This window comes from Dermacentor silvarum, chromosome 9 (assembly GCF_013339745.2).
Source record: "Dermacentor silvarum isolate Dsil-2018 chromosome 9, BIME_Dsil_1.4, whole genome shotgun sequence".
NCBI lineage: Eukaryota > Metazoa > Arthropoda > Arachnida > Ixodida > Ixodidae > Dermacentor > Dermacentor silvarum.
In genome coordinates, this window is record NC_051162.1 from 125,753,848 (window position 1) to 125,766,546 (window position 12,699).

Genomic DNA, 12,699 nt, shown 5'->3' on the forward strand with positions numbered 1-12,699 from the left:
CACTGTAAAAAAATTTCTTCAGTTTACGGTGAAAGTTGAAGGTAAAACGTTGCCGGACACTTTTCCGTAAATGAAAAACAGCGTTTCCGTCAAACGGATAGTCTGTAAAATTTTTTTCCGTTGAATGGAAAACGGAGAGTTCCGTCAAATGGAAAACGGTGATTTCCGTCGAATGGAAAACGGTGATTTCCGTCGAATGAAAAATGGTTATTTCCGTAGTTGTGATCACGGAATTGTCTGTATTTTCCAAATACAAAACGGTGAGCTCCGTAGAACGGAAATTCTGTAAATTGAGCACCGTACTTTCCTAATTAAAAACGGACAGACCGTAGTGAGGAAAGTTATGCACATAAAACACACAAAAAGAACAGAAAGGAAGACAGAAACACCTTTTTTTTTGTTCTTGTGTCCATGTCTTCTATGCTTGCGTGCCTGTACCATGAATCCGTACGAACTTGTTCAGCTTTATCTTGCTTCGTATCAACAGGTGCAAAATTTGTTTTGTAAATGATGATGCGGGTGTATATCACCAGCAAATGAGAAAATTGTTTGTTTTATTGAAATAAGTTATACCAAGTTGTACATTACAACATGGCTAACTCACATCAGATATAGCTTGAAATGGGGCAGAAATCAATGCACATAAGTGGGCATACACCACACTGAACATGCTGTGTGTGCACGTTTCCTCCTTGTGTAACTGTCTTCTACACCGCTTCATCTTCGTGTCAGTGTTGCCATGTTGCATTTGAGTTCTGTACATGACGTGTACAAAGCATACATACAAATTCGTGCCCAAAAAGCAACAAGCCACCTGAATCTGAACGAAACTGCGTGTTTATTATGCTTTACTGAAAAAAACTTGCAAGATAAGACACTAGAAATGGGCTGACTAGAAGGATTGGTTGAGAATCGGAATGATTGGTGGCTTGCAGATGCCTCCTGCCTTTGCCTGAAAAGGAAAAAAAAAAACAATCAATTAAGACTCTTTATTAGTAGTAAAATCTCGTTACAAGAGACACTCGGTTAGAGAGACATTTCAAAATGGTTTGGTTGGTTTTCCTATGTTCGCCATGTTAACAACATTGCATACAAGAGACATGGTTACAAGAGACACTCGGTTACTAAGGACAACTTTTTTTATGTCCCTAGAGCAAATTCTTCACTATTTATAAGAGACACAACCCAGACACGCTCACGTAATGCGGCTAACGTCGTACTAACCGGTATGCGCTGCAATTTTCACTCCCTTGGCTCTATTTTGTTTCGTTCCGCAGCCGGCTGTCATTCCTCACATGGTTGAGACTACCAATTTCACTGAATTTTCTGCCATTATGCTTCTATAATCGTCGCGCTCCCACACCGACTCTTTGACAGAGTACCATTGAGTTGGATTTCTGTCACAGCGTATACGGTGCTGGTCGCTTTGTATGCCGGTAATCAAACTCCGGAGCCATAGCCATGTTTCCATGAGAGCTCTGTTCGCATCAAAGATGAGTTTAAACACACTTTGGTGCTCATGTATAATAAAGTGGTCTAGTCCGACTCCTCAGTGTGTTTAGAATTTTGGTTACAAGAGACCTTGGTTACAAGAGACATGTTTCCCGAGTCCCTTGGGTGCCTCTTGTAACAAGGTTTACTGTACCACCATCATCACCATTTTTAGTCACATACATCAACAATAAATGATTTCCAAGTCACAAATGTAACTACCAGTGCTCTAAAAAAAATGTCATACTCTGCCTTGTTGGTATATGTTCCTAGCCTTATAACATGAAAAACTTCAGATGAAATCTACCCAAGTTATTTGATGGCTCACTTGGAACAGGCAAAACTCTCACGTGCACATTGACAGTCAGAGATTACATTTTCTGCACGTAGGTAGAGCTACCACGACCCCCACCATACTGCGGACCATGGCTTTCAACTTTCACTGCTCTAATAGAAAACCTTGCAGATTCCACTGTTTTCCCAAAACAATGAAGCACTCTTAAAACGAGCTCAAACCACTCATGTTGTACAATTCCGATGCAAAACAACCAAGCCAGAGGTACTGTCCAGATGACCAGCTTATAAATTAGCAACAATATGAAGAAAGCATGCCTTGCAATACAACATGTGTGCCTTTCAGCCTCTTTCAGATTTGGTTGGTTTTTGTCATGAAAGTATCAATGTGCAATATACTTTTTACTTAAGCAATGATAATTGAAAGTTATGGTCGTCAGTGCGTCAACATACTATCTCCACCCCCTTAAAAAGTTATAATTATAGACACACCACCCAAGGTCAATCCACATAAGTCGCTGTGTTCCCCCCAAAATTTGCCGTTTTGTCAGTTTGTGCTTTTCGAAGTAACCTGTAGCACTTTCGCGACGTAAATGAACCTGCAACAAGTACACATGGACCCCATATGTGGCAGCTACAGGCAGTACCGTTTATTCTGTCTATTCCTTGACTGGCAACCCCAGAACCAAACAAATAATGCAACATGTCGTTCCAGACAGCATTACTTGGGTGACGTGCTTAATTTGGGAATTCCGCCTCTCCTAAAGAAATTTTAAAGTAAAGCTCAAACTAAAGCAATGTCCAAATATGAGCGCTTCTCGTGGATTTTGAGAGTCAACGAGGGCAGAGCTATTTGCCCAAATGTCTGCGACTTCAATGGCAACAGGATGGCCAAATTCCGTGCTGTTAATAGATTCAGAGAAAAACACTCTGAACTTAAAACATGTGCAATGATGTGTTTTCAAAGTTTTACTTTATATCGTAGCAGGGATACTCCGTGGTAATTGGTTGGAATTCATGCTATTTGCCTGCAGTCTGTGCGAAAATATTCTTAGAGCCATAGCCACAACACTTTTTCTTTGGGATTAATCAAAATACGGATTTGGCAGAATCCAGAAAAAAATGCTTCCAACTGAACAGGTGCTTCTATATTTTATTTTCAAAGACAATTCTTTTTCTGGCGAAACTAACAATGAGGGTAGCTATAGGGGCTTGTTTGTATGGCATCTTTTATTTTATTGCAGCGCAAGGCTGAACAACAGGTACAACAGAAAGGCACATTTGACATGCACACAGTGTTAACTTCCAACATCAGATTTATTTCCTGTTCTCGTCACTATATATACCCTCAAAACGTCAAACAACACGTGTGAAGGCACGGTAAACATGAACTAAAGAAAACCAGGATCCACACGCATGCAGTTTTTTTAGCCACACAGATTGACACATGTACACGTTTAACGCGAACAAAGATAATCAAGCTCTTTCGAGGATAATGAAATTGAAGGCTTACTGATGCATGCGTCACCAAATGTTGATATGTTTCTAGTGTCTATAGTTCAGCGCATTATCTTGCACCTGCTTCTATTCATGATGACTGCTTTTTTGAATCTAGGTTTGCACTTATCTTTGGCAATGAAGGGCAAGAAAACCGTCAGCAGCCAGGGTATTTAATTTGTTATTGTGTTCTCATAGCCTGTCATACATCTAACAGTTTGGCCAATGTAGGACCCTCCACACTCTAGAGGAATGCGGTATACAACACACGCGATATAATCAATGAATTTGCTTTTATGTTCCTTCTCGCATGCAGTATCCAAAATTCTTTCTGGCCTTGACTTCCCACACAGGCTCATTAATTTAGTAGGCGTCGAAAAAACAACATTGATATCACTCCTTCCAGCAATCTTTAATCTGTGGGAGAAACTATGTATGTAGGGCATGGCAGCAATCCTTTTCTTTATATCGGTACTTGTACCATATACCTGCTCAGAACCTTTTGCTGTGCCTTTTTAAGCAGTCTGCTGCGACTGACATGAGCACGTGGCTCGGGTAAACAAAGCCGCTTAAACGTGAGACTTGCCGTTCGAAGCAATCGTGCATTAGGTGCAGGATAGCCATGTGACGGGAAGTTTGGATTCCTTCACATTAATTTTGTGCTCACCGATAACAAAACCTGCTGGGGTTAAGAACCTAGGGCAAGTAAGCCACTTTTACCATTTCATTCCGTGCATACAAAACTTGAAGAGGGGGAATCATGAAGGTGTGTTTCAGTGAAGCGCTCAAGAAGCCATGCCGGCACCTAATGCACAATAGCTTCAGATGGCAAGTCTCACGTTTAAGCGGCGCTGGTTAACCGAGCCAAGTGAATGGTACAAACACCGACATGAAGAAAAGAAAGGTTGCTGTCATCCCCTACATACATAGTTTCTCCCACAGAATAAAGATTGTTGGAAGGTCTGATATCAACATAGTTTTTTCAGCTCCTAATAAATTGGAGAGCCTGTGTAGGAAGACAAAGCCAGAAAGAATTGCGGATACTGCATGCGAAAATGAACATAAAAACAAATTCATTGATTGCGTCACGTGTGTTTTATACGACATTCCTTTGAGTGTGGACGGTCCTACATTGGTCAAACTGGTAGATGTATAAATGACAGGCTACGAGAACACAATAACAAAGTAAATACCTAGCTGCTGATGGTTTTCTTGCCCTTCATTGCCGAAGATGCAAGCGCAAACCTAGATTAAAAAAAACAGTTATCATGAGTAGAAGCAGGTGGAAGATGATGCGATCTTTGTTCGCGTTAAACGTCTACATGTCTGTCAATCTATGTGGCTAAAAAACTGCATGCGTGTGGTTCCCGTTTTTTTTAGTTCATGTTTACCGAGCTTTTACACGTGTTGTATGACGTTTTCAGGGTATATATAGTGATGAGAACTGGAAACGAATCTGTTGTTGAACGTTAACGCTGGCTGTGCGTCAAATTTGCCTTTCTGTTGTCCTTGTCGTTCAGCTTGCGCTACAACAAAATAGAAGATATCATTGATTTCATTGTCATCAGGCTCGGGCACAAAATAAAATTTGTTCACCAAAATTAAGTGGTCACCAGGCATGTCTAGTTGAATTTATCTGAACATGCTCTACTGTCGGTGGTGAAGATGTTGCCAGTTTAAAGGGCTGCAAGAAGGCACTAGTTATGTTTTCTAGGGCAAGAAGGCAACAGAGTATGTTACCTAAGGCAAGTAGTCACAGGAATCCTGGATCAGTAGAAGAAAATTTAGAAAATAATAATTGGTTGGAACATATATGTCACACACTTCTGAGTCACCAAGCGCTTGTCTTTGTCTCCCTTTCTTGTGCCTGTGTATTTTTATTGCGCTAAGTTACTTCTTCATTTATGCACTATGATGATGAACTTGTTTTGGAAAACTTCAAATGTGTACCTGACGTTTGACTCCCTTTTGCATGTAAGTAAACATTATGAACTTGTCGCTGTGAACAGTCATCTCCATTTGCTGTACACTTGTGATATAGGGTTAACAGTATTTGAAGGTTTGTGCATTAAGGCAGGAGAGCAGCACTTGCTGGATGGCTCATCAATTAATTTGCAGAAAAATGCAGCAGTGTGCAACGATTGCATCACTAATGACCTTGAAAATCTTGTTAGTTATTCATTTGTAAACACCTGTTGTCAAGCAGCCTGCTGACTAAAGGTCTGAACACGTTATACAGAATTATAGCAGGTACTACTACACGAAAGAAAACCTGTAATAGAACCTACCAAATACCGTATCAGTGTAGTGGCAGGTCAAATGGCTCCTCAATGCTTGTGTACTTCCTGGGAGAAGGAAAGAAATGTTAAGCTTACACTGACAGCACCAAACCACACAAACGTAACTGCCACAGGACATGAGGAGTTGTAACTAGATACAGTCAACCTGCTTAACCATCTCATAGACATTCAACGACAGAATGTACCTTCATGGAGCCTCTAATCTATGAAATTCATGCTGTAATACAAACATGCCAGCAGACAGAATCAAAATTGCATGCATGGAAATTCTCAGGAAAACTATATTTCCTAGCTACCACAGTCCACTCCTTGTGAAGTACAAGTGACGGTCTAAGCTACAATCAGAAGGTGGAAAATTCGTGATCCTTTCTAGTAAACAACTAACCATATCTCTACCTGTACTCGGCAATACAAAGGTGAATCACAAGTACTATACTGATAAAGAAAAGTTCAGAACTGCTGCTAAGTGAGTGCTATAAATAAATGATTTCGAATTTATCTTCATGTAAGACTAGGCGTGTTAACTTTCTTTACATTACATGAGAGACTGGTCAGAAAAATATTGCATTCAGTCAATATTGTGATTTGCAAAACAGTAGTAAGAGGTTAAGGTTGGAGACCCTCAGGTGGTATGTTGCGATGTTTCGAGAAATTGTTTCAAGGAGCCTCTTTCCTTAACCCTTTCACATGCCAATTAGTTGTGTTGATTCAAAACTTAGATTCACCGCATTTCTTACATCTTCATATTCATAAAATGCTTACAGAAGTACAATAGATTAGGAGTTTTCAGTTCTTTAGTGAGTTTGTCAAGTTTATGGAATGTGCACTCCATGCAAAAACTCAGTGCAAGTACATCAGATTTGCAAACATCAACTATTTCATGTCTACCAGGCTTGAATAGCACCTATCCAGCCATTCGAAAATTATGACTGGTGCAACACACTGTGAAAAACGATGAAAGAAGTGACATACATACAATTACATACACCAAGCAAAGTACCCAACCATCTACCTTCATACTTCCTTTACTAAAACAATTTGCCTGTGTAATTCAAACATGCAGCACTATTTCAATTAGAAGAGTTTGAAGATGTACGGGACACATTTTAAATATCCTTACTTTAATCAATGCCATTGCTATTAATGCACTATCTTGGTGTATTGAATTGTGTGCATAGCGTCGGAAAGGATTAATCATATTCATGTAATCTTTACTGAAACTCAAGGCATAATACTCATATTTGTTTACAGTTTTGTGATGAGACAACACGACAGATGCGGGAGTTAAAAAAGCATCTTTAAAGATTCTGTAGAAAGCAAGTTGAAGCAAGTTTCTACAACCTCTCGCAATACCGAGCTATTTCCCATGAGTGTTCTAACAGTTCCTTGTAACATGATGCACTGTTTTCACAGACATAGCTTGAATCTTTGTATCTCAAGTTTTGGAAGCAACTTATGAATTGCTATAACAAGCAGATTTGAAGCCCCTACCCAGACTGCACAGCCACTTTAACACCATGTGTAATGAATTATGTCATCCATATGGCACAGTTTCCAATTATATTCCCAAGCATGAATCTTATAATTGCAAGTTATGTAAGAGTGTACCTATGCGATTACTTGGGGACAGCACGAAAAGACGGGAGAAGGCTAGACAACATGAATGCAGGCAAAGAATTTTGTTTACAGACAAACATATATATACTAGGCTTGTTGTCCTGCGTAGTTGCAGCTGCTGGATAGCGGGATAATGTAAACAACAACCGCACAGTTGAACTGCTGTTCTGCCTTTTGCTACACTTTGCGTCAAGGCTCGGTCCGAGTCACCCTTTTCGCACAATGTACCCAGATTGCTCGACGTGAAAAATAAAAGGAAAGTTCCAGCTTTCCCAACAGTCTCTTTGACACTATGACTGACCTTGTGAATATGATATAACAGTGGCCACCACACTTTAAGGAAATGTTAGACATGGGTTCAGAAGCTCTCCTCCACTTGGTGATGCCTCGATTTCTTGAGGACGCCTTTTGGTGTTCCTGTGATGAGCTTCACAGCGAAAGAGTGTGCCGATGCGGAAGGCAGAATACCCTCCTCCAAACATTGGGCATAGCTCCAGCATACATAACACTAACCAAAGAAAACCCTGCGGTCCAGAAATGAAAGATCACTGTCTAGTGGTAGTTTTTCCCCGTACGTGAACTCATCTAGCACTGCAGAGAAGACAGGAAGAAAATCACTCTACCCATTTAGTAGCCTTACTTCACCTAATATAGAGGAGAAAGTTGCCAATGAAGCAAAATAACTTTACTACACTGGTGCCCACAATAGCTAGTGTTTTACGGTTACCTGACAGTGTTTTTGTCTGTGAGAAGTTGCCAAGCAAGGCTACTCAAGAAGTTCAGCCATTTTTTAATGTCTCCTCCACAGTGCCAGGTGTGCTCATGGAAGTAAAACTGCTGGAAGGCAAGCTCCAATATCTGGCTTGAAGGTTTTCTGTGGTGAGCATCGTGCTGGATCTATGCCCCACACTCAAAAGTGTCTTGGCCTTTCCTATTAGCTCACTTGAACACTGAAGCGTGTTGTTGCTACAGGAACACAAGGGCACTACCACGAAGTGGAGGGGAGCTTCAAGACCCAAGTATGGTTGCTTTTAACAGTGTGTTCGCACTGCCTTTCGCCATGCGTTGCCAAGAAGCATTTAACGGAGCTGAACATAGGTGAAGTCTTCAGTCGGAGTACTTCAAGGAAGCCAAGGCCTATCACTGCTATACAATACAAAGGAAGCTGTCAATTCAAGCAAATTGCTAGGGAGAGTTGGAACTACCTTTTTATTTTCAGGGCCAACAAACTGGTCAGGTACGAAAATGTCAACCGGACCAGGTCAAGACGAGAAGTTTGCATCAAGAAGTATGTGCTGGAGATCATAGGAAGTGCAGTTGGTGCTGTTTACAACATCCTACTGCCCTGCAGCAGCAATTATGTAGGACAAACAGGACGACGACACAAGGACTATCTTAGGAAACACGAACAGACCCTCGACACAAGATGGGGAAACAACGTAGCTATTGATGCTGCTTTGTGCAGTTGTATATCAAGTTTTGAGCAATGAAGAATCCTCATGGCACATGTTCAAAACATACAAAACTCGCAGAATAGCCCCCACAGTGTATACACTAGTGTGTATACACTTAATCTTCTAGACAAATTAAGGTATTTCAGATGAACTGCTAGAGCGTTCTGAACTGGGCTGGTTGGTGCATGTATAGGAAGGAACTGAATGGTGCCATAGACAGGATAAAGGGAATGTGTTGCTGTGCCCTTCACCTTCACTTCATTCTGGCAGTAGTGCTGTTCATTCCCTTCAAAATATTCATATATTTTGGTCATCTGACCACGTGACACAGCTGTGTGCTGAAGCTATATTTTAGCTTGTTATGATACCTTCCAATGTCACATGCAAATCCGTCGAGGCATCTTCACCTATTATAGTAAGCTGAGCAGTGGCTAACAGTGAGCTTAACTGTGGCTACACTTAGTTACCATGGAGCCCATGCATGACAGTGTTAGAGGTCAGTATGCAAGTGTTTTTGCATACTCATAGAGGCAAACTAAACGAAGAATTTTTATTGGTGCATGTTTTATTTGTTGCCTCATATCCCGAAATCTGGTGCTATTAGCGTTTTTTGAACACAACTCATGTGCAACCGAGACAAGTATGAAACAATCCCACTTTCAAGTTGACGTCCTCATGCTGAACCAATTGGTTGCCCCAGGAAGAACAAAACATCATTTATCTTTTGGATGCATCTGCAACAATTATTATACTTGTATAGGCATTGTCATTCAACCAACATTTGCAATCAATGTCCATAAGGACTGCATATGCATGACTGATATACGATAGAATGGCACAGCTTACCAGAACAAATAGCACAATGCAAGACTGCTTTGCCACTGGTGTTGCAAGCAGGCCCCCATGACTGAGAAACTGAATGCAAGGCGGCACACAGACATCCTTCACTGGTGCAACAGCTGCAAATGAAATACTGATATCAGTTACTTTCTGACCGGTCATCCAAAGCAAAGCACAAACATCTTTATATACAATTACACTATTGCATATAAGCTCGTCACTGAGTTACTCTTATTGCTGTGAGATAGCTCACAGTATTTTATAAAGTGCTAATGGCCTCGTTTAACTTTTTGCAAAAAAAACTTTATGAAGCACTTTCTATTAGAAAAATGAGCTGACAAAAATTTTGCCCTGCATAACTTGCAACACATGCACGCATTTTAGAATTATTGCAGTGATGCGTGTAAGCTGAAAATTAGGCTATGCAACTCGAGACAGTAAGTGTGAACCTCCCTTCAACATCAGTGTTGACATATAGTTTGGTTTGTTTTTACACTTGTTAGGAATATATATAACTTTGGAACGTCCGTAATGCACGTTTGGCCACCACTATTCTATGTCAAGGTTAAGTTAAAAATTACTTTTCGCATGCATTTGTTTTACAATTACGGCCGCATATGGGCAGAACTTAAGCGGCAATCCTCCCTCCCAGAATACGTGATATGCTGACGTACTGCGTCAGAACGTTAATCGTCAGCCTGGTAGCTGTCAAAAAAAAAAAACGAATACAGATTGCCAGGTAGAAAATAATCCGTTTCCTTTGCAATGACTCTTAACGGGTATCACGCGGACAACTTTCAATTGCGATCGTGCACGATTGCTCGGGCTCTACAACAAACGACAGGGCACCGTGTGACACCCGTGTTCCCTACCACTGCAGGTGGCACAAGGTTATGGCAGTAAGCACGCTCCACCGTCATTTGATTGTAATGAAGGGGCATGCACATCGAACATGCTCAATGAGGTCTTCATACATGAGCAATCTTCCAATCCCGGGCGTGAACACTGCGATTATGCACGCCCAGCCAAGGCACTGCGTCCGAAGCTTATAATAATGGCTAAAAATTTCACTGTGATGCAATGCGTCACCGAATATTGGTAACATAACGTTGCACCGCGTCGAGAGAGATACTAACGGGTACAACGCCTTCACTTAATTTTGGAACGCCGAGCACACAGCACAACACAGTACTAACTGGAATGCTAACGTCCTTAAACCAGCGGCCACATTAGACGACAAAGGAGCTACTAGAGGCGTTAACGCCGCTAATATTGCCTACACGTCTCAGTTGTAGTGAGTATGCATTCAACACAACAAATGAAACACCCCTTTATCACAGACTCGCAATGTCGCTTTGTCAATCCTCATGGCCAAGGAATCTCGTAAAAGAGCGTGCACACACAACGCAATTGAGCCCATCACCGGCCATCGCGGAGCATTTCGCACGCGCGACGTGCACCAACAACGAAAAAAGGACACTTAAATCACTTACTTGTGTAACAATCCAGCGCCGATTCCTTCCTATTTAGTGTGAAATCACAAATGCGACAGGAACACCACCTCCACCGTCCGCCATTAGCGAGTACTCGTACAGTTGTTTGTGCTGGAGGAATCCAACGCAGCGTGTAGGCGCGACGAAGGGGTGGTAAGCAGCGCCACCGCTCAAACCCTACCTGCTTCTTTTTGTGTGTTTACTATGCTCGCACGCGAATAATGTTCAAACAGCGTTATCTATGGTGATATATGTAACTGGCAGTGAGAGTAGACAGTGTCTTTTCGTTATATTCTTTGCGTGTTCATTTTTCACTAGTAACATGTTCAGTTGCCCTCCTCATGAAATTACGGACGGCTCTCCGTATTTCAAAAACGGAGCTCACGTCCGTCTTTTTTACGTAGAATCCCGCCGTTTTTCACAAACGGAGCTCACGTCCGTCTTTTTTACGTAGAATCCCGCCGTTTTTCATAAAACAGAATGGTCTACGTAAATTTTACGTAGGTTTTTGCTGTAAAATTACGGAAATTTTTTACAGTGTGTTCATTCACAACTCCTCCGGAAATAAACCCCGCTGAACTTTGGCCATTCCCCATTGCAGAATATCCAACCGGAACTACCTCTGAGTAACCTTTCCTACTTAACTCTGCGTCATTTTCTCTCTCTCCCCTATGAAGTCGCGCAGTGCGAGGAACCAATTTGAGACGCGGTAGGAGACCGAGAACGCATTTGCAAGTTATTTTCGGAGTGTTGTCATCCTGCGTCGCAGAGTCTGTCTTTACAAGTGCCCTTCCATGGAGACGTGCGTAGCCTATACAATTAAGTCTAGTTACACCAGCGCAATTACGGTAGTCTGCGATTCCTATTAAAAGACATTTCCCGAGAAGCACCGGAATTCAGTCCCTGCGTGGGAAAATGCGCGACCCTAAAACTCGAACCCTCGAGGGGGTTCGAGTTTCGAGTAACTGTCTGCAACGCGTCGGCTGCTTTATTGATCCCCTCATCTCGTATGCTGTCAAGTTGCTCTCTGACGTCGAAATTTCGTGCGCTAGTGACGCAACACTGCAGGCAGGCTATATATACGTGGGAGTTCTGTCGGTGGGCGTTGCACGTGTTCGTGTTTCCGTGCCTTTTGTAAATTATGATTTTCGTTTTGAATTATTTTTCGGGAATGGGAGCTGTGGCCTCCTCCACTGCAGAAGTTTTGCAATGACACATTCATTTGCAATGCAACGGCGGTGCTAGACTAATTTAACTTAACTTTTTATGCCAGCGGGCGGTAACTATGTTGCTCTGCTCTACGCGCCTCCGCCCCCCCCCCCCCCCCCCCCCTTTCCTTTCTTTCTTTAAGGAAAAAAAAAAGTATCTGGTTTGGGAGATGCTTAATCGCGAAGACGGCGCCGGCTACTCTTCATTTAGTTTGTTCATATGCACTATTGGCTTGTTCTTTTGGATATGTATAGTATACTTAACCTAACCTGTATAAAATTAGTAGGCTGCATTGCCTTCTCATCGGCCTGTTCTTCTAACTGTGTAAATGACCGACAACGTCGAATGACAAAATCTATTAACGTGTCTACTTCCTTCAGCCTAATCGTGCTCCATAGACGTTCAAACGGGTTGCGTGTCGTGAGACAGCGGGCGTTGGTACACTAAAAGCCTACGTCTGTAAGTTCGAAGGTCTTATATATAAAGGCTCTAGTAAATCATAAT

The 12,699-nt window shown here is 41.9% G+C and overlaps 1 protein-coding gene and 1 long non-coding RNA gene across 2 annotated transcripts in view; one reads left to right on the top strand and one right to left on the bottom strand.

Moving 5' to 3' along the window:
- LOC119464250 (tyrosine-protein phosphatase 10D-like) overlaps nt 1–12,699 on the top strand; it is a 189,460-nt gene that overhangs the window by 28,600 nt on the left and 148,161 nt on the right.
- Nucleotides 532–11,437, bottom strand: LOC125940091 (uncharacterized). Its single transcript, XR_007463330.1, has 4 exons — nt 10,987–11,437; nt 9,500–9,612; nt 5,571–5,627; nt 532–952 (listed from the first exon to the last, which is right to left on the bottom strand). It is a non-coding gene; the product is annotated as an uncharacterized LOC125940091 (long non-coding RNA).